This window comes from Bubalus bubalis, chromosome 18 (assembly GCF_019923935.1).
Source record: "Bubalus bubalis isolate 160015118507 breed Murrah chromosome 18, NDDB_SH_1, whole genome shotgun sequence".
Lineage (NCBI taxonomy): Eukaryota > Metazoa > Chordata > Mammalia > Artiodactyla > Bovidae > Bubalus > Bubalus bubalis.
Window position 1 is genome coordinate 10363837 of NC_059174.1, and position 19267 is coordinate 10383103.

The window sequence follows — 19267 nt, forward strand, 5'->3', positions numbered from 1 at the left end:
AGCTGGGAGAAGGGCAGCCTCTCGGGCCACACTCCCTCAGCCCACCAGTCTGGGTGTCCACAGGGCACCGGTGAGAGGACGCATCTCAAGACAGCTCTAGGAGGCTTCCCTGGTGGCTCGGTGGTGAGGAATCTGCCTGCCAACGCAGGAGACACGAGTTTGATCCTGATCTGGGAAGACCCCACGTGCCGCGGAGCAACTAAGCCTGTGCACCTCAACTACTGAGCCCAGGCTCTAGAGCCAGGGAGCCGCAACTACCGAAGCCGGCGTGCTCTAGAGCCCATGCTCCACGAGAGAAGCCACTGATAGGAGAAACCCGAGCACCAGAACTAGAGAACAGCCCCCACTCGCTGCAACTAGAGAAAAACCCACCCAGCAACAAAGACCCAGCACAGCCAAAAATAAATAAATAAAAGTAATAATAATAATAAAAACTGGCTGAATGGTTGAATAAGTGAATGCAATTTAAAAAGAAAAGACAGCTCTAAGGACGCCCTGCCTCCTGCTAAAAAGGCCCCCGAAAGGCAGGATGAAGTAATGGCAGTGGTACAGTGTTCCCAAGTTCATCCTGCCTGGACGCCATCACCTGAATCAGGCCTGAAACCTCTTCAATTAACTTTGGGGAGGAACTGAAGGCCTTCGATGCGTCCTTACTTCTCCCCAAATGCACATTTCTGAACCTTCAGTCCCTGAAATCGTTTTCTCACAGGACGGTCCTGGGTGCACCTTGATCCGTGCAACAGACTTTTTTTTCCTGGCAGTCAGTCAGTCAGTTCAGTCGCTCAGTCGCGTCCGACTCTTTGCGACCCCATGAATCGCAGCACACCAGGCCTCCCTGTCCATCACCAACTCCTGGAGTTCACTCAGACTCACGTCCATCAAGTCAGCGATCCCATCCAGCCATCTCATCCTCTGTCGTCCCCTTCTCCTCCTGCCCCCAATCCCTCCCAGCATCAGAGTCTTTTCCAATGAGTCAACTCTTTGCATGAGGTGGCCAAAGTACTGGAGTTTCAGCTTCAGCATCATTCCTTCCAAAGAAATCCCAGGGCTGATCTCCTTCAGAATGGACTGGTTGGATCTCCTTGCAGTCCAAGGGACTCTCAAGAGTCTTCTCCAACACCACAGTTCAAAAGCATCAATTCTTCGGTGCTCAGCCTTCTTCACAGTCCAACTCTCACATCCATACATGACCACAGGAAAAACCATAGCCATGACTAGACAGATCTTTGTTGGCAAGGTAATGCCTCTGCTTTTGAATATGCTATCTAGGTTGGTCATAACTTTCCTTCTAAGGAGTAGGCGTCTTTTAATTTCATGGCTGCAGTCACCATCTGCAGTGATTTTGGAGCCCAGAAAAATAAAGTCTGACACTGTTTCCACTGTTTCCCCATCTATTTCCCATGAAGTGATGGGACCGGATGCCATGATCTTTGTTTTCTGAATGTTGAGCTTTAAGCCAACTTTTTCACTCTCCTCTTTCACTTTCCTCAAGAGGCTTTTCAGTTCCTCTTCACTTTCTGCCATAAGGGTGGTGTCATCTGCATATCTGAGGTTATTCATATTTCTCCCGGCAATCTTGATTCCAGCTTGTGCTTCTTCCAGCCCAGCATTTCTCATGATGTACTCTGCATATAAGTTAAATAAGCAGGGTGATAATATAGAGCCTTGACGTACTCCTTTTCCTATTTGGAACCAGTCTGTTGTTCCATGTCCAGTTCTAACTGTTGCTTCTTGACCTGCATACAGATTTCTCAAGAGGCAGGTCAGGTGGTCTGGTATTCCCATCTCTTGAAGAATTTTCCACAGTGTATTATGATCCACACAGTCAAAGGCTTTGGCATAGTCAATAAAGCAGAAATAGATGTTTTTCTGGAACTCTCTTGCTTTTTCCATGATCCAGAGGATATTGACAATTTGATCGCTAGCTGTCCATAAAACCACCCAGCGCTGGCCTGAGTCTCCTGCAGGTTTACATATATCATGTTCTCTGTCAAGGGGACACACCCAGATGTTCCTTTAAGGTTGCTAACCCCAGTGGTTCTCAACGGGGTGGTTTGCCAGGGGACAGCTGGAAATGATGTCTGCTTGTCAAGGCCAGGGAGGTTGTGGTTCTAGCCACTGCTGCCACCTAGTGGTTAGAAACCAGCGGTCCTACTAAATACCCTACAATGCACAGGACAGTCCCCACAACAAAGAGTACCCCGCCCCCAATGTCAGGAGGGCTGGGGATGAGAAACCGGTGGAGCTGAGGGGCAGAGCAGGATGGTCGGCACTGGACTGCGCTGACCTCCACAGCGCTTGCCTCTCTGGACAGGGGATGCAAAGATTTATAGATCTGAGTTCAAGTTCTGACATTGGTTGGTGTGACTGTGGGCAAGTTACTAATCCATTTCCAGCCCTCATAAAACAGGGAAAGTGCCTCCAGTCCTGAAACGAGGGGAGGTGGGGAGGATTAAATGAGGTAACATAGGGCATTTAACTCAGCGTTCTGGAGGCCAGAGGAGACACATGAGCTCAAGGCAACAAGATCTGAGACCTTGAACTCAGATCTTTGCATCTGCCTTGCAACAAGAGGAACAGCCCAGTTTGGAAGAAACAAACCCCTCAGTGCTGGGGAGGGAGCCAGGAGCTGTTTTTCCTGCAGAATGGACCATAGTAAACTGGCTGGCATCCAAGGATGGCTCAGATTCTTTTCAGGGCCTTTCCGAAGGTTCCCGTCCTCAGGAGACACCCTGGACTCCCCACCTCCTCCAAGGGAGCATGGTCCTGGGAGCAGTCACCTGGCCCTCAGTATGCCCTTTCTGGGAAGGCTCCAACCACCTCATCTGCATCAAGCTTTGTTTACATCCCAGAACCAGCAGCCCTTCTGGGAGGGGTCAGCTTGAGCCTGGGCCAGCCGCCAGCTGTGCAGAGTCCCTGCTGGCTAGAAGGTGACCTGTCCCGCTCCTGAGCCATGCTAGCCTCCCTCCCTCCAGGGAGCCCCGATGACTGATCTGCAGGGGGGCACTTTCTCCTCCTCTCTCCTCTGCCCTGAATTTAGCCATCAGCTCCACTCTCCTGGGACAAAGCAAGTAGGTTGTGTCCAACCCAGCACACACTCCAGCACACAACCCCCCTGCCTCGCCTCTTCCCGAAGATGCTCCGCAGTTCTTCCCGAGTCTACACAGCTTTCTCGCTCTCCCTCCTGACAGCTGGCCTCCATCCTGGGGACCTTCCGGCAAGCATCGGCCTGGAACCCTCTGACCTCAACGACGTGAAAAGCAGGAGAGGAGTAATTCTGTGCTCCAACTGACCTAGCGGGGAGATCCTCCCTCGCAGCTGTCCCCCTATCACTCCCCACTCCACCCCAAGTCAGAAGCACCGGCTGCCAGGAAGGGTCAGGGCCCAGGTCCACCCCGGCACTAACTGCTCCCAGGACGAAGGTCATCATCCCCATCACTTCGCTGGTCAGGCTGCTCCCTCTGGGCCCCCAAGCCGGTGACCTTCCCCTATCCCCAGCCTCAAGTCCACCGCTCCGCTCACCGAGGTCCTGGCCCTCCTCCTCAGAGTCCACCGGATCTGCCTTTCCGGTTGCAGTCCAGATTTTCCTCTGGAGCGGCCCAACCCCGTTGCCAGGCGACGGCGCTGACAGACAGCTCTCTGTCCCAGTCGCAGGAGTGAAAGTCTAGGGGGCGGAGCGTAATAAAAATCCAGCCAATGGATATGCACAGGAGTGGTGAGGGCGGGGCCAGATGCAGGAAGAAAGGAGGTGGGACTCCCGAGGTGCCGCCCCGGGGGAGGAGCTGGGAAGCGAGCTGGAAGCGGACTCGGGAAGAGAGTGGCTGAGGGCTGAGGGGAGGAGCCAGGGAGGAGCCATGGGGAGGGCGGGGTTTTCTGGGTTGAAGCGAAGAAACCCGCGGCTGTGGGAGCAGCGGGGGTGTGGCTGGGATGAGGGCGGAGCTGGGAGAGACTAGAGCGGGTCCCAGGGAGACCCGATGAGAGGCAGGTCACCCAGCAATGGGACCCTCCACCCACTCTGGCACCCCTCCGCTCCCCTCAACTAACCTGGGCACAGCCTCGCATCCCCGAGCCTGGGCTCCCGCTTCCCCGTCCCCTCCACTTCTGCTCCCCCACAGCCCGGATCCTACCCCTTCCTGGGAACCCTCACTTCGGCCTGCGTTCTCTACCAGTCCTTTCCAGGAGCATTTTCATGTGCTTCAGTTCAGTTCAGTCGCTCAGTCGTGTCCAACTCTTTGCGACCCCATGAATCGCAGCACACCAGGCCTCCCTGTCCATCACCAACTCCTGGAGTTCACTCAAACTCATGTCCAGCGAGTCGGTGATGCCATCCAGCCATCTCATCCTCTGTCGTCCCCTTCTCCTCCTGCCCCCAATCCCTCCCAGCATCAGAGTCTTTTCCAATGAGTCAACTCTTTGCATGAGGTGGCCAAAGTACTGGAGTTTCAGCTTTAGCATCATTCCTTCCAAAGAAATCCCAGGGCTGATCTCCTTCAGAATGGACTGGTTGGATCTCCTTGCAGTCCAAGGGACTCTCAAGAGTCTTCTCCAACACCACAGTTCAAAAGCATCAATTCTTCGGTGCTCAGCTTTCTTCACAGTCCAACTCTCACATCCATACCTGACTACTGGAAAAACCATAGCCTTGACTAGACGGACCTTGTTGGCAAAGTAATGTCTCTGCTTTTCAATGTACTATCTAGGTTGGTCATAACTTTCCTTCCAAGGAGTAAGCGTCTCTTAATTTCATGGCTGCAATCACCATCTGCAGTGATTTTGGAGCCCAAAAAAATAAAGTCTGACACTGTTTCCACTGTTTCCCCATCTATTTCCCATGAAGTGATGGGACCAGATGCCATGATCTTTGTTTTCTGAATGTTGAGCTTTAGGCCAACTTTTTCACTCTCCTCTTTCACTTTCTTCAAGAGGCTTTTTAGTTCCTCTTCACTTTCTGCCGTAAGAGTGGCGTCATCTGCATATCTGAGGTTATTCATATTTCTCCCAACAATCTTGATTCCAGCTTGTGCTTCTTCCAGCCCAGCGTTCCTCATGATGTACTCTGCACAGAAGTTAAATAAGCAGGGTGACAATATACAGCCTTGATGTACTCCTTTTCCTATTTGGAACCAGTCTGTTGTTCCATGTCCAGTTCTAATTGTTACTTCCTGACCTGCATCTAGGTTTCTTAAGAGGCAGGCCAGGTGGTCTGGTATTCCCATCTCTTGAAGAATTTTCCACAGTTTATTGTGATCCACATAGTCAAAGGCTTTGGCATAGTCAATAAAGCAGAAATAGATGTTTTTCTGGAACTCTCTTGCTTTTTCAATGATCCAGAGGATGTTGGCAATTTGATCTCTGGTTCCTCTGTGCTTAAGTCTGTCCAGTCCTGATAAATTAACTCTCCTTGACCCTCAGGCCTTGTCTAGCTTCTCCCACCGTAGCCCACCCCCATGCCCTCCACCCCAGCTTCACTCCATAATGTCTAAGGACTGCTGTCCAGATTTATTAACCTTCCATTCATTCCCCAAACCACTGAAACCCGGCCACAGGGGCCCTTTCACTAAATCTACAGGGCACTGCAAATAGTAATTGCAGCGATGAAATGAAAAGATGCTTACCTGATGGTAAAGCATCTGCCTGCAATGTGAGAGACCCAGGTTCGATTCCTGGGTCGGAAAGATCCCCTGGAGAAGGAAATGGCAATCCACTCCAGCACTCTTGCCTGGAAAATCCCATGGACAGAGGAGCCTGATAGACTACAGTCCATGGGGTCACAAAGAGTCAGACACGACTGAGCGACTTCACTTTCACTTTTTCTCCTTGGAAGGAAAGTTATGACCAACCTAGACAGCAAATTAAAAAGCAGAGACATTACTTTGTCAACAAAGGTCTGTCTAGTCAAGGCTATGGTTTTTCCAGTAGTCATGTATGGATGTGAGAGTTGGACTATAAAGAAAGCTGAGCACAGAAGAATTGATGCTTTTGAAGTTTGGTGTTGGAGAAGACTCTTGAGAGTCCTGTGGACTGCAAGGAGATCCAACCAGTCCATCCTAAAGGAGTTCAGTCCTGGGTGTTCATTGGAAGGACTGATGTTGAAGCTGAAGCTCCAATATTTTGGCCACCTGATGCGAAGAGCTGACTCACTGGAAAAGACTATGATGTTGGGAAAGATTGAAGGCAAGAGGAGAAGGGGACAACAGAGGATGAGATGGTTGGATGGCATCACCAACTCAATGGACATGAGTTTGGGTGAACTCCGGGAGTTGGTGATGGACAGGGAGGCCTGGCGTGCTGCGGTTCATGGGGTTGCAAAGAGTCAGACATGACTGAGCAACTGAACTGAACAGGGCACTTCCAGTCCTTACATGCAGTTTACAGTCAGCATTCCTGCCTTATAAAAACTCTCCTTCCTGGGGATCTAGGTCATCAGCCCTGGCTTTTCTCCTCCCTCACCCCCACCCGATAATTTATACTCCACACATCCTCTGTGAGGTCACTTCCTTCCACTGACTGCCTTCCTGGTGACTTCACTTCCCACCTGTCTGTGCTGCAGACCCCCCAGCCTTCACGTCCAACTGATAGTCTAGCCTGCACCCTGGCCCCATACATCCACAAGGCTGCACCTCAAACTCAGCCCAGCCAAACCCAAACTCCTCCCTCCTAAGGGCTGGCCACCACCTTCCAGGCCTGAGTCAGAGATCTGAAACCACCCCAGGCCCCTCCTGCTGCTTCTCTCCCCATGTTCCATTACTTCCTGATCTGTTTTACCTCCAAGATTTGGCCTGCATCCACCCACTTCCCTCTGCGTCCCCAGAGCCCCCTGATCTGGGCCAGACCCCAATAAGAGGATCCTTCCCTCCTCCAGCAAGAGCCCATAGAACAATCAGCACAGAAGTCCTTATCCTGCCCCCAAGACAGAGATGGCATCACAGGATCAGGCAGGGTAACAGACACAGATAAAACCAGCTGCTAGGTTTCGCTGTCCTCAAGTTCACAAGGAACCGCACTTCTCAAGGAAACGCAGCTGCCGGTGTAAAGCGTCATAACAACCCCCTTTCTTGTGTTGTGACTGTTTTACTCAAAAAGAAACTTTGAACTCTAAAATTATAGATGAGCAGAAACTTTGCTGTTTGCAATTCTACCATTCAGAATAAAACCATTCAGAATGAAACTTTCTGCCACGAGAGAATTTTAACTTTGACACAGGAGCAGCCTGGATTTCCAACCGAAGTGCAGATCCAGATAAGCGGTTTCTGACCATGATGGTCCATAGCCCTCCTAACTCCGTGGTTCCCATGGGAACAGGAGCCGGGTCCACACTGCAGCCCAGACCGGATGCTGGCCCCTTCCCACCTGACCCTGTTTGGCCCTAAGCCTGTTGAAACACTGCTTTTTTAAAGTTTCATCCAAATTCCACCATTCTACAATATTGTATGAAAACTCTCTTTGCCTTTGTCAGTTTCAGCTGTCCAGGATTCCCAATGCACTGTGAACAGGCCTGACCTGTCAGACTGCAGGGCTGACCTTGGTGCTCAAGGAGCTGTGGGGCTGAGCCCTGCTGGTCAAAAGTGCCCAGATAGTACTGACCACCTACTGCAGGCCAGGCGTGGTGACACGACAGTGAGCACCACAGTCCACGCCCTCAGCCGCTGGCCCGTTATCACTCAGTTCCACTGGCTGAATGAGTGGGGAGGAGGAGGATTAAATTGAGGGGAGGGGACAGTCGTGAGGCGGGAGTGTGGTTGTGGAGGAGAAGCTTGGGAAGATAAGGGGGAGAAAGACCGGGACAATGAGAGGCTATGGTGGGAAAACAGATGGGCTATTAAAAGATACACAGAGACTTTCAGGCTTACAAAGGGCGCAGAGCTAGAGAACAGTATGGAGGCTCCTTAAAAAACTACAGAGTTGCCATACAATCCAGCAATGCCACTCCTGGGTATATATCTGGAGAAAAATATCATTTGAAAAGACACATGCATCACTATGTTCACAGCAGCATTGTTTACAATAGCCAAGACAGAAGACAGGTCTTCCCTGTAGCTCAAAAGGTCTTCCCTGTAGCTCAAATGGTAAAGAGTTATCCTGCAATGCAGGAGACCAGGGTTCAATCCCTGGGTTGGGAAGATCCTCTGGAGAAGGGAATGGCAACCCACTCCAGTATTCTTGCCTGGAAAATCCCATGGACAGAGGAGACTGGCGGGCTACAGTCCATGGGGTCGCAAAGAGTCAGACACGACTGAGCAACTAACACTACCACTAAGACATAGAAACACAACCTAAGTGTCCATCGACAGGAGGGATAAAGAAAACGCAGCACGTGTACACAAATGGGATATTACTCAGCCATAAAAAAGAATGAAACAATGCCATCTGTAGCACAAGAACAGACCTAGAGATCATCAGACTAAGTCAGTCAAAGACAAATATGATAATACTTATATGTGGAATCTAAAAAAAACTGATACAAATGAACTTATTTATAAAACATAAATAGACCCACAGACATAGAAAATAAATGAACAGTTATTAAAGGGGAAAGGGGGAAGGGATAAATTAGGAGTTTGGGATGAACAGATACATACTACTATATATAAAATAGATAGCCAACAAGAACCTCCTGTATATCACACAGAACTATACTCAATATGTTGTAATAACCTATAAGGGAAAAGAATCTGAAAAACAATATATATATATATATACACACGCACACATATATATAATATATATATATATAATATGAATCACTTTGCTCTATGCCTGAAACTAACACATTGCATATAAATCAACTGTACTTCAATTAAAAAAAAAAACTCAAGGCCATCTGGACATTTTCCTCTTCTGCATCAAGGGTCTACTGTCTTCCAAGCTCTTTCTGTCCATCCTCATCCCCATCTTCCTACCCATCAGATGCTTCCTGGCCAGAGCTCCTTCCTGCCTGCTGTCTGGGGGCTGCCTGGGGTGCTGCCAGCCAGCGATGCCTGGTCCCTCATGGAGAGATGAGTCTGAGCATGGAGGCTGTCCCATAAGAGCAAAGTGTCCTGAAGCCCAGCAGCCCCCAGCCTCCTGAAGATGGGGACAAGAGGCAGTAACCCCAGCGCTCCATCTCTGCTCACTCAGGTTTCTGCCACCTGCAGCCAGTGGAGTGGGAGGATTAGATCTGCTGAACTTATGAGCACAAAACTCATGACTGTAGTTTCAGGAATATCCAGGGTGGCTGCATTCTAGGCCAAAAGGCAATTTCCTGTAGCCCACTGAGTGCAGGGGGCCACGGTGGTCCCAGGGGCAGGCATTGGGGGTGGGGGGCATTGGGGGCACCCCAGTTGTAAAGATCACAACAGTAAAACCAACTAAAATTCAGTCTGATTTTCATCACCAAGCACCAGCAATTCTAAGCATCATCAAATGATATCATTTGCTTCCCTGAAAAAGCCTTTTATACGGCTATGCACTAAACCAGAGGTTGGCAGACTTTTTCTATAAAGGGCCAGATAGTAAATATTGTTGATTTTGCAAGCCATACCATCTCTGTCACAGCTACTCAAAGCTGCTGTTGACACCAAAATAGCCACAGGCAATAGAAAAACAGTTGGACGTAGCTGTGTTCCTCTCTGACTTTTTTAAGGACACTGAAATGTGAATTTCACATAATTTTCACACATCAGAAAATATTCTTCTTCTGATTTTGTGTCCAACTGTTTAAAGTAAGAAAATCATTCTTAGCTCACTGGCTATATAATAGCAGATGGTGGCCAGACTGCAGTTACTGTCATGTTTTAATATTTATATTTTTTAATCTATGTATTTTTAAATTGATATTTATATAAGTTTCAAATTGTACTTTTTATTTTTTGGCCATAATATGCAGCATGTGGGATCTTAGTTCAACAACCAAGGATTAAACTTCTGCCCCCTCTATTGGGAGTACAGAGTCTTAACTACAGGACCACCAGGGAAGTCCCCAAATTGTGCATTTTTGTTACATTTCCTTTAAAACCTGGGTTTGTTACATTTCCTTTTAAAAACTGGTGGCTCAATGGTAAAGACTCTGCCTGCCAATGCAGGAGACAGGGGTTCAATCTTTGGTCTGGGAAGATCCCACATGCTGCAGAGCAGCTAAGCCCCTGTGTCACAACTACTGACCCTGTGCTCTAGAGCCCAGGAGCTGCGACTACCGAGCCCACGGGCTGCCACTACTGAAGCCCACGTGCCCTAGAGCCCGTGCTCCGCAGCAAGAGAAGCCACCGCAATGAGAAGCCTACCCACCGCAACTAGAGAGGAGCCCCCGCTCACAGGGCAACTAGCGTAAAGCCCACACAGCAACACAGACCCAGCACCAGCACAGCCAAAAATCAATAAATAAAAGGAAAAACGGGGTTTACCAATCCTGTTTAAAATTACACCAAAAAATAAATACCTAGGAAAAAATCTAACCAGTGAGTTGAGAGACCTATATGCTGAGAAGTGTAAAGCATTGATAAAGGAAGTTGAAGATGATTCAAAGAAATGGAAAGATATGCCATGTTCTTGGACTGAAAGAATTAATATTGTTAAGATGGCATACTACCCAAAGTAGTCTACAGATTTAATAATAATTAATATTATTAATTTAAATATTAATAATTTAATCTCCGTCAAAGTACCCATGACATTTTTTCACAGAATTAGAATAATCTTAAAATTGACACGGAACCACAAAAGAACCAGAAATGCCAAAGCAATCCTGAGGAGAAAGAACCCAGCAGGAGGTATAACCCTCCTGGACTGCAGACAACTCTACAAAGCTAGAATCAAAACAGCACGGTACCAGCACTGCCCTGCTGGCCCAGGGCATCCACCGTGCAAAGCGGGGAGCACAGGTTCAATCCCTGGTCAGGGGAATAAGATCCCACCTGCTGCAGAGCAACTAAACCCACACACCGCAATTACAGAGCCCACACACTCCACAACAAGAGAAAGCCCGCATGCTGCAACGAAGTGCCCACACAGCACACCTACACACTACGGTCAATTCATCTTTGACAAAAGAGGCAAGAATCTACAGTGGGAAAGACAGTGTCTTCAGCAAGCAGTGCTGGGAAAGCTAGACAGATGCATGGACATCAGTACAGTTAGCATACTCCTTCACACCGTACACAAAAATAAGTTCAACAGGGCTTAAAGACTGAAATATAAAACATGACACCCTGACACTCCTAGAAGAGCTCTCTCCTAGAAGAGAGCACAGGCAAAACATTCTCTGACATAAATCGTACCAATATTTTCTCAGTTCAGTCCTAAATCAAAAAAATAAAAGCAAAGATAAACAAATGGGACCTAATTAAACGCATAAGCTTTTGCACAGCAGTGGAAACCATAAACAGAATGAAAAGACAGCCTACAGACTGGGAGAAAAGATTTCCAAATGATGCCACTGACAAGGTGTTAATTTCCAAAATATACATACAGTTCATACAACTCAATTAAAAACAAAACAGAATTTGAAAAAGAATCGATACATGTATATGTATATATAAAGCTGAATCACCTTGCTGTACACTTGAAACTAATACAACATTGTTAATCAACTATAATCCAATGCAAAATAAAAATTAAAAAAAAAAAAAAAAGAAAAACCCAATCAAAAACTGGGCAGAAGATCTACACAGACACTTCTCCAAAGACAGACAGAAGGCACTTGATACTCAACATGGCTAATTACTAGAGAAACGCATCAATACAAGCTACCACTTCACACCGGTCAGACTGAAAGCAAAAGGGAAAGTCGCTCAGTCATGTCCAACTCTTTGCGACCCCATGGACTATACAGTCCATGGAATTCTCCAGGCCAGAATACTGGAGTGGGTAGCCTTTCTCTTTTCCAGGGGATCTTCCCACCCCAGGGATCGAACCCAGGTCTCCCACATTGCAGGGGGATTCTTTACCAGCTGAGCCACAAGGGCAGCCCAAGTCAGAATGGCCACCATCAAAAAGTCTACAATGAATGTTGCAAAGGGTGTGGCAGAAAAAGAACCCGCCTGCACTGTTGGTGGGAAGGTAAATCGGTGCAGCCACTATGGAAACCAGTTCAGAGGTTCCTTTAAAAACTGAAAATAGAGTTACCATATGACCCAGCAGTCCCACTCCTGGGCATATATCCAGAGAAGACCATAATTTACAAAGATACCTGGCACCCCAGTGTTCACTGAAGCACGGTTGACAAGAGGCCAGGACATGGAAGCAGCCCAAATGTTCATCAACAGATGAATGGCTAATGTATAGTATCATTATGATGCTAGATGAATGTATCAACCTAGACTGGTGGGATGGAGAGGGAGATTTAAAGGGAGGGGATGTATGTACACCTATGGCTGATTCATGTTGAGGCTTGACAGAAAACAACAAAATTCTGTAAAGCAATTATCCTTCAATTAAAAAATAAATAAAATTTTAAGAAATAATACAAGAATGCAAAAAAAAGATGTGTACATACATACAATGGAATATTACTCAGCCATAAAAAAGAATGAAATAATGCCATTTGTAGCAACACAGATGGACCTGGAGGTGATCATACTAAGTGAAGTAAGTCAAAGACCAATATTATATGCTATCACTTACATGTAAAATCTAAAAAATAATACAAACATTTAAAAAACAGACTCATAAATAGAAACCATAAACAGAAAACAAATTTACAGTTACCAGCAGGGAAATGGGAGCACATGGGATTAGCAGATACATACAACTATAAAGAAAACAGATAAACATCAAACATCTACTATATAATACAGGGAGCTATATTCAATATCTTGTAATAACCTATCATGAAAAAGAATCTGGGGACTTCCCTGATGGTCTAGTGACTAAGGCTCCATGCTCCCAATGCAGGGGACCTGGGTTCAATCCCTGGTCAGGGAACTAGATCCCACATGCTGTAACTAAGGGGTCCCAGGCCACAACCAAAGATCCCGCATACACGACTGAGACCCAGCTCAGCCAAATAAATAAATATCTTTTTTAAAAAAGAATATGATAAAAGATTATGAAACTGAAAAATGAAAGTGTTAGTCGCTCAGTTGTGTCTAACTCTTTGCAACACCATGGATTGTAGCCTGCCAGGCTCCTCTGTCCATGGACTTCTCCAGGCAAAAATATTGGAGTGGTTAGCCAGTCCCTTCTCCAGGGCATCTTTCTGACCCAGGGATCAAACCCGGGTCTCCTGCATTGCAGGTAGGTTCTTTTGCCATCTGAGCCACCAGGGAAGCCCCAAGAGTACTGACATGGGTATCCATTCCTTTTTCCAGGGAATCTTCCTGACCCAGGGATTGAACCCAGATCCCCTGCATTGCAGGCAGATTCTTTACTGTCTGAGCCACCAGGGAAGCCCAAATATACATATATGTGTATGTGCGTGTGTATATGTATACAGATACGGCTTCCCAGCCATATATATACATAGCTTCCCAGGTGGCAGGCACTACTGGTAAAGAATCCACATGCCAAAGCAAGGGACGCGGGTGACCCCTGAGTTGAGAAGATCCCCTGGAGGAGGGCATGGCAGCCCACTCCAGTATTCTTGCCTGGAGAATTCCATAGACGGAAGGAGCCTGGTGGGCTACAGTCCATGGGGTACACACATAACTAATCACTGGGCTGTATACTTAAAACTAACATGATATTTGTAAATCACCTATACTTCAGTAAAAAGTAATTTTTTTAAATAAGAAAACTGTGTTTATTTGGAGAATGCCCAGTTACAGATCTTGTTCCAACATCTCAATAGTAAGTTTGGAAATACCCAGAATTTTCCAAGCTCACTTACAGCACAGTTTGGGTTTCCAGCCCCTCCTGTGGTATGTATTCCCAGGTTGAAAGAACAGATTTGAAATAAGCATCAGAAACACAGTGATGGGGAAGACTAAGAAACAGGCCCTAGGCTACTCCAGTGCCGCCATTCCACACGACCATTTGGACTTTTTGTGTTAAAAAGTCTCAACAGCAGAACAATCTAAAAAGCCTTTAGAATAAATCCCAAAGCAACTAAAGTATAAATGGTTTTCCATTTCTGGACTGTATTATGAAATGAAATTTGTGTGAATCTCTGTCAAACGTAGCCTGAGGCTTTCTCTATTCATATAGCTGTTGCTTCTGGAAGGCAAAGCTCATAAAACATGTTCATATACACGTGATGGACAAAATAAATGTGCAAGAGAAAACAAATCTCCCTTTCAAAGAACCCATTCAAATTTCAAAGTAATTTGTGGAGCTGCTCCCAAGGGGAGGAGGTGGACCATGGCTCCCTCTCCTTAGGCCTGGGCTGCACGCAGTAGCCTCCTTCCAAAGAGGACAGGATGGGAATGAACTGTATGGACGACGAGACTGACCAGGCCACCGCAGGCAGTGACTGTGGCCGACATCAACTGTGATACGCAGGGACTTCCCTAGTGATCCAGTGGCTAAGACTCCTCGCTCCCAATGCAGGAGTGGCAGTTGTCCCAATGCCACAACTAAGACCCAGTGCAGCCAAATAAATTAATTAAAAAAAAATAAACAGTGATAAACTGCGTGGACAGATGAGGCCCCTTTAACCAGAGGGCCCCTTTGTGACTCTGGTCTGGGGTACCCTCAGCTCATCACAGACCCAGCAAAGGCAGCTTCTTCACTCTGCAAGCTGGCCTGAGGCGCAGGACCCCTGACCCCTGGGCTCGTCTGTACTTCCCTGGACCTTCTGCACAGTCCCCATCTCCGCCAGCCCACCAGGCACAGCTCTTCCGGCTGCCTGGACACCTTCTATCCTCTCTCCCTGAGCTCACATCTCCACGGAAGGGAGAGTGAACACCTCCAAGGAGGAAGGTGTCAGAGGGTCAAGGTCACGGAGCTGAGGGAGGATCCGAGGAGAGACATGTTGGAGGGCTGAGTCCGTCCCCAGGAGGCGGGCGGGGAGCCAGCTTCTGACCTCAGGGCTCGGGGGTGGGGGCCACAGTGCCCCTCCAAGGACTCCAGCCAGTGGCCACATCGCACGTGCCACAGCCGAGAGGTGGGGGCGGCAGAGCAGGGTCTGCTCCTGGCGGTGACCATCCCGCCACCCAGCAGACGGTCAGAGGTATGAGATCTGGGACGGACTCAGGACACACACTGGGCGCAGCCACCTAGAATCATGGTGACTCTCCCCAGGGCCCCATGGTGACAGGCTGCAGGGGCTCAGCCAGCCCAGGGCAGACTGGGAGCCGCCAGTCCAGGGATAGACACTGCCCAGTCAGGGGAGCTGCAGTGGCCCAGGAGGCCCCCCAAGGAAGCACAGAAGGGATCAAAGTCAGCTCAAATCATGGGCCAGACCCAGATGGCCTGAAGCCAGCCTGCCCCCCAGGAGACCGACCAGCAGCCCCCAGTGACATTCATGTCTTAATTCCCAGGACCTGCGGGTATGTGAGCTGACATGGCAAAGGGGACTTTGCAGACCTGATTAAGTTAAGGATCTTGAGATGGGAGATCATCCTGGATTATGCAGGTGGGCCCGATGTCATCACAGGTCCTCGTGAGAGAGAGCGTGCGGGTCAGAGTAGGACGAGGAGATGTGATGATAAAAGAGGTGGGGAGGGGAGAGGACTGGTAGGAGGGAGGGACTGGAAGAGGCTATGCCTACTAGTTTGAAGATGAAGGATTTCTAGAATCTGGAAAAGGCAGGGAAGGAATTCTCCTCCAGAAACTTCAGAGAGAACACACCCCCGCAGATACCTTGGTTTCAGACTTCTGACTTCTTGAACTGTAACAGAATAAATGAACGTCTTAATCTACTAAATGTGCAGTCCTTTGCTCCAGCAGCAACGGGAAACCAATAAACTCTCATCGGTCAAATAAAAGCTTTCTGCCTGTCACCACCTCTCCTCCTTCCCCCGCAAGCCTGCAGAGGGCAGAACAAGAGTCACCAGATGTAGCAGATAAAGATACAAAACACCCTGCAGAATTTGAATTTCAGACAATGAATATATTTTAGTATGAATAATCCCAAATATTGCCTGAAAGTGAAAGGGTTAGTCACTCAGTCGTGTCCAACTCTTTGTGATCCCACAGACTACAACCCACCAGGCTCCTCTGTCCATGGAATTATCCAGGCAAGAATATTGGCGTGGGTTGTCACTCGCTTCTCCAGGGGATCTTCCCAACCCAGGGATCAAAGCTGGGTCTCTCGCATCGCAGGCATATTTTTTACTGTCTGAGCCACCAGGGAAGCAAATATTGCCTGGAACATACTTAAATAAAAAGAAAGGATTCATTCTTCATCTGAAAGACAAATTTAACTGGACATCCTGGTTTTACCTGGCAACCCTGGTCAGAAACAGCAGCTGCAGGAGAAGGATAGAGCAAAGAAGAAGAAAACCACCCTCCCCCTTAATATCCAGGGCATACACTCCAGGGGAGGAGAGAGATTTCATGTTAAATCCAGCTCCACACCTGTTAGCTAGGTATGACACAGCTTTAACGAATGAACTGGGACCACTTTCCATCTAAAGTGACCCTGGGACCTAATTTCCTAAGAATGGAGAGGAAAAAAATCCCAGGAAAGGTCTGGGCTTTTCATCCAAGGACAGAAAGGTGGCTCTCTGCCTCCATCACACTGAGCAAGTAAGAGGGACAGCAGGAAATAAAGCTGGCTTTGTGATGGTACCTGCTAGCTTGGACCAGTGATAATGGGATGGATCAGCTCAGACTCCAACCCAAGGTCAAGGTGCACACAGATGCTGGCTGCCACGAGGAACCCTGTGCTTGCTCTTCCCACACAATATGGAACCACCACCAAGGGGCTAGAAGCAGGACCCTTCCATTTCCCAAGCCCAGACGTGACACAGCTAATGTAGCCATGTGCCCACAAGGTGGCGCTCATGATCACCACAAAATAATGGGCTCTGGTCAGTTTTCACAATGAACATTTCCGAACAGTTTTTAGATTTACAAGCTTGTTGACAAGAGAATACTGAGAGTTCCTGTGTATGTCTCAGTCCTAGACTGAGTTTCCCCTGTGACTAACATCCTACATTAGTGCAGAACATCCATCACCACTGATGAACCAATATTGATCCCTTGTTACATTCTCCTTAATCATCACGTCTCTTTAGGCATCTCTGGACTGTAACAGTTTCTCAGACTTTCCTGGTTACTGATAACCGGGAGAGGCGTTTGGTAAGGTGCCTCTCTAACGGGATTCATCGGAGCTTTTTCTCATGGTTAGACTGGGGTTGGACTTTGGGGGATGAAGACCCCAGAGGTACAATGCCCTTCGCACCACAGCATCTCAAGGGTCCATGTGGTCCCCGAAAATCCTCACTGCTGGGGTTGACCCTGATTACCTGGCCAAGGTCGGCCCTGTCCAGTTTATCCTCTGTACACTTGCTCCCCTTTTCCATAATAAGCTCCTTGGATCGTGTGGGTGTGTGTTTTAAGGTTTCCTTTTTTTTGTGGGGGCGGGGGGGGGGCGGTGGGGTTGCACTGAGTGGCTTGCAAGATCTCAGTTCCCCGACCAGCGATTGAACCCAGGCCCCAGCAATGAAAGCCCAGAATCCTAACCACTAGGCAACCAGGGACCTCTCAAAGGTTTTACTTTTTTAAACCATTTCCTGGTTCAGTTAGGAGACTGTAGGTGGGGTAAAAAGTAGGGCCTGGGGGTGCCTGCCACATGGTGGGAGAATAAAGTGGAGACACACAGCCCAGGGTTTACAAAGGTTGGACCCTAGACAGTTACTTGGGGTTCTTGCTTCTTCCGGTCCCACCAATGATCCAAGTTAAACACCATCAGTCTCCATGAAGGGGGTTACAGGAAGGAAAAATCCAGGAGGGGGCAGCCAGGGAGAACGGTGAGAGAGCAGACCGTGCCACCCTGTCCAGAGAGCAGCACCAGGCACATGGGGTCTGGAGAGCCTGGCATCACGCATGCGCCCCCACACCCCATGCGCCCCCACACCTGGCCCCACAGGAGGCGCCCAGGATGGAGGCTGGTTGCCCCCCACTCCATCCAGGCCAGTGTCCTTGTAGCTCAGTGAGGTTCCACCAGTTAAGCCAGATCACACCTCTCTTAAAACACTTAAAAAACACTCCAGCAATTTCCCACCAGCCAAGGCAGACCCTGTGGGCCCCACGGCAGGGCCAAGCCAGCTCCCCACGCCTCAGGGCTGGAGCACACCGACTTCCCCAGCTCACACAGGGCCTTCCATCACCAGGACGAGGGTCCCACTTCCTCCATGCACTCACCTTCAGGCCTTGGGTCAGAGCCCACCTCCCAGAGACCTTCCTGTCCGCTGCCCCAGATGCCACGGTGAAGGGGAAGCTGAGAGGGTAGTGTCCCTTGAAGATACAACGGGGTTCAAGGGCCGTGTGGGAAAACCTAAGCTGGCCGGCAGGGAAGACCCCAAGGATGAGGCCTGGGGCTCAGGGGTTTAGCCTCATCCCATGACCGCCACCCCCCACCCCAAGGCTTAAGCTCTGCAGTTGATTCCTGTGGCCGCCTCTGGCCTCCAGGGGCACACACAGCAGCCTCCTCCGTGGTATTTTGCGAGCTAGGCGCTCTGTGGGGTTAGCTGCATCCTGGTTTTGCAGTCAGTGTCTGGGAGGTCAACCCAACCCCTCTCATCACGATAAAGCTCTGGGTTCCTGCTTTTGTGGTGCTCCGTCTTTTTCTTCTTCTCGAAAACCATAAAAGGTGTCACATCCCCCGTTGCACAGGCTCCGCTGGGAGCGCCGTGGGGGTTGGGCCGGCGAGGCCCCTGCAGCCTGCTCACCTGTGCCTCCAGGGGTTGCCTTATAAGGTGAAAAGCAGGCGCCCTGGTGGCTGCGGGTTCAGCCCAGGGCTCAAAGAGGAAGTCCTCAGTTTCGCAGAAGCTTCGCAGGGGTCTCTGCACGTCTGGCCTATAAGCCCGCAGCCAGCTCACTGCAGGATGTCTCGGGGTATCTGCTAACAGGCAGGAGTTAAATGCCAAAGATGCATGGACACAGGTCTTCCTCCTCCAAGGCAGTTAAAACCAGAAGAGACGCTCAGGCCATTCGTCACCAGCAGAAGGCGGCAGCCAGGCAGGAGGCTGCCAGAACATTAGGGGAAGCGGATGAAGCTGCAGCTTGGGCTCTCAACTGTGACACTGCGAGTTCATGTCAGCTCCCAGCGAACGATGGGCCAGGCCTGAACTGGGTGCCCGACACGCAGCTCTCACTTAAGGCTCCAACAGTGGAACAGCATAAGTACCTCTATTAGTCCCACTTTACAGAGAAGGAAAACTGAGGCTCAGAGGAGGGCAGCGACTTA

General features: G+C 49.0%; 1 protein-coding gene across 5 annotated transcripts in view; it reads right to left on the reverse strand.

Annotated features, from left to right (window-relative positions):
* MEAK7 (MTOR associated protein, eak-7 homolog) overlaps window positions 1-19267 on the reverse strand; it is a 60660-nt gene that overhangs the window by 17206 nt on the left and 24187 nt on the right. For 2 of the 5 annotated variants that reach the window (XM_025268476.3, XM_025268475.3), the window contains exon 1: window positions 3523-3675. The exons of 2 other annotated variants lie outside the window; for them this stretch is intronic. The gene's annotated coding sequence lies outside the window, so the exon portion shown is untranslated. Of the gene's footprint in view, window positions 1-3522; window positions 3676-18222; window positions 18589-19267 lie in introns of those variants that run through there. One more of the 5 variants, XM_025268474.3, reaches the window with a different exon arrangement.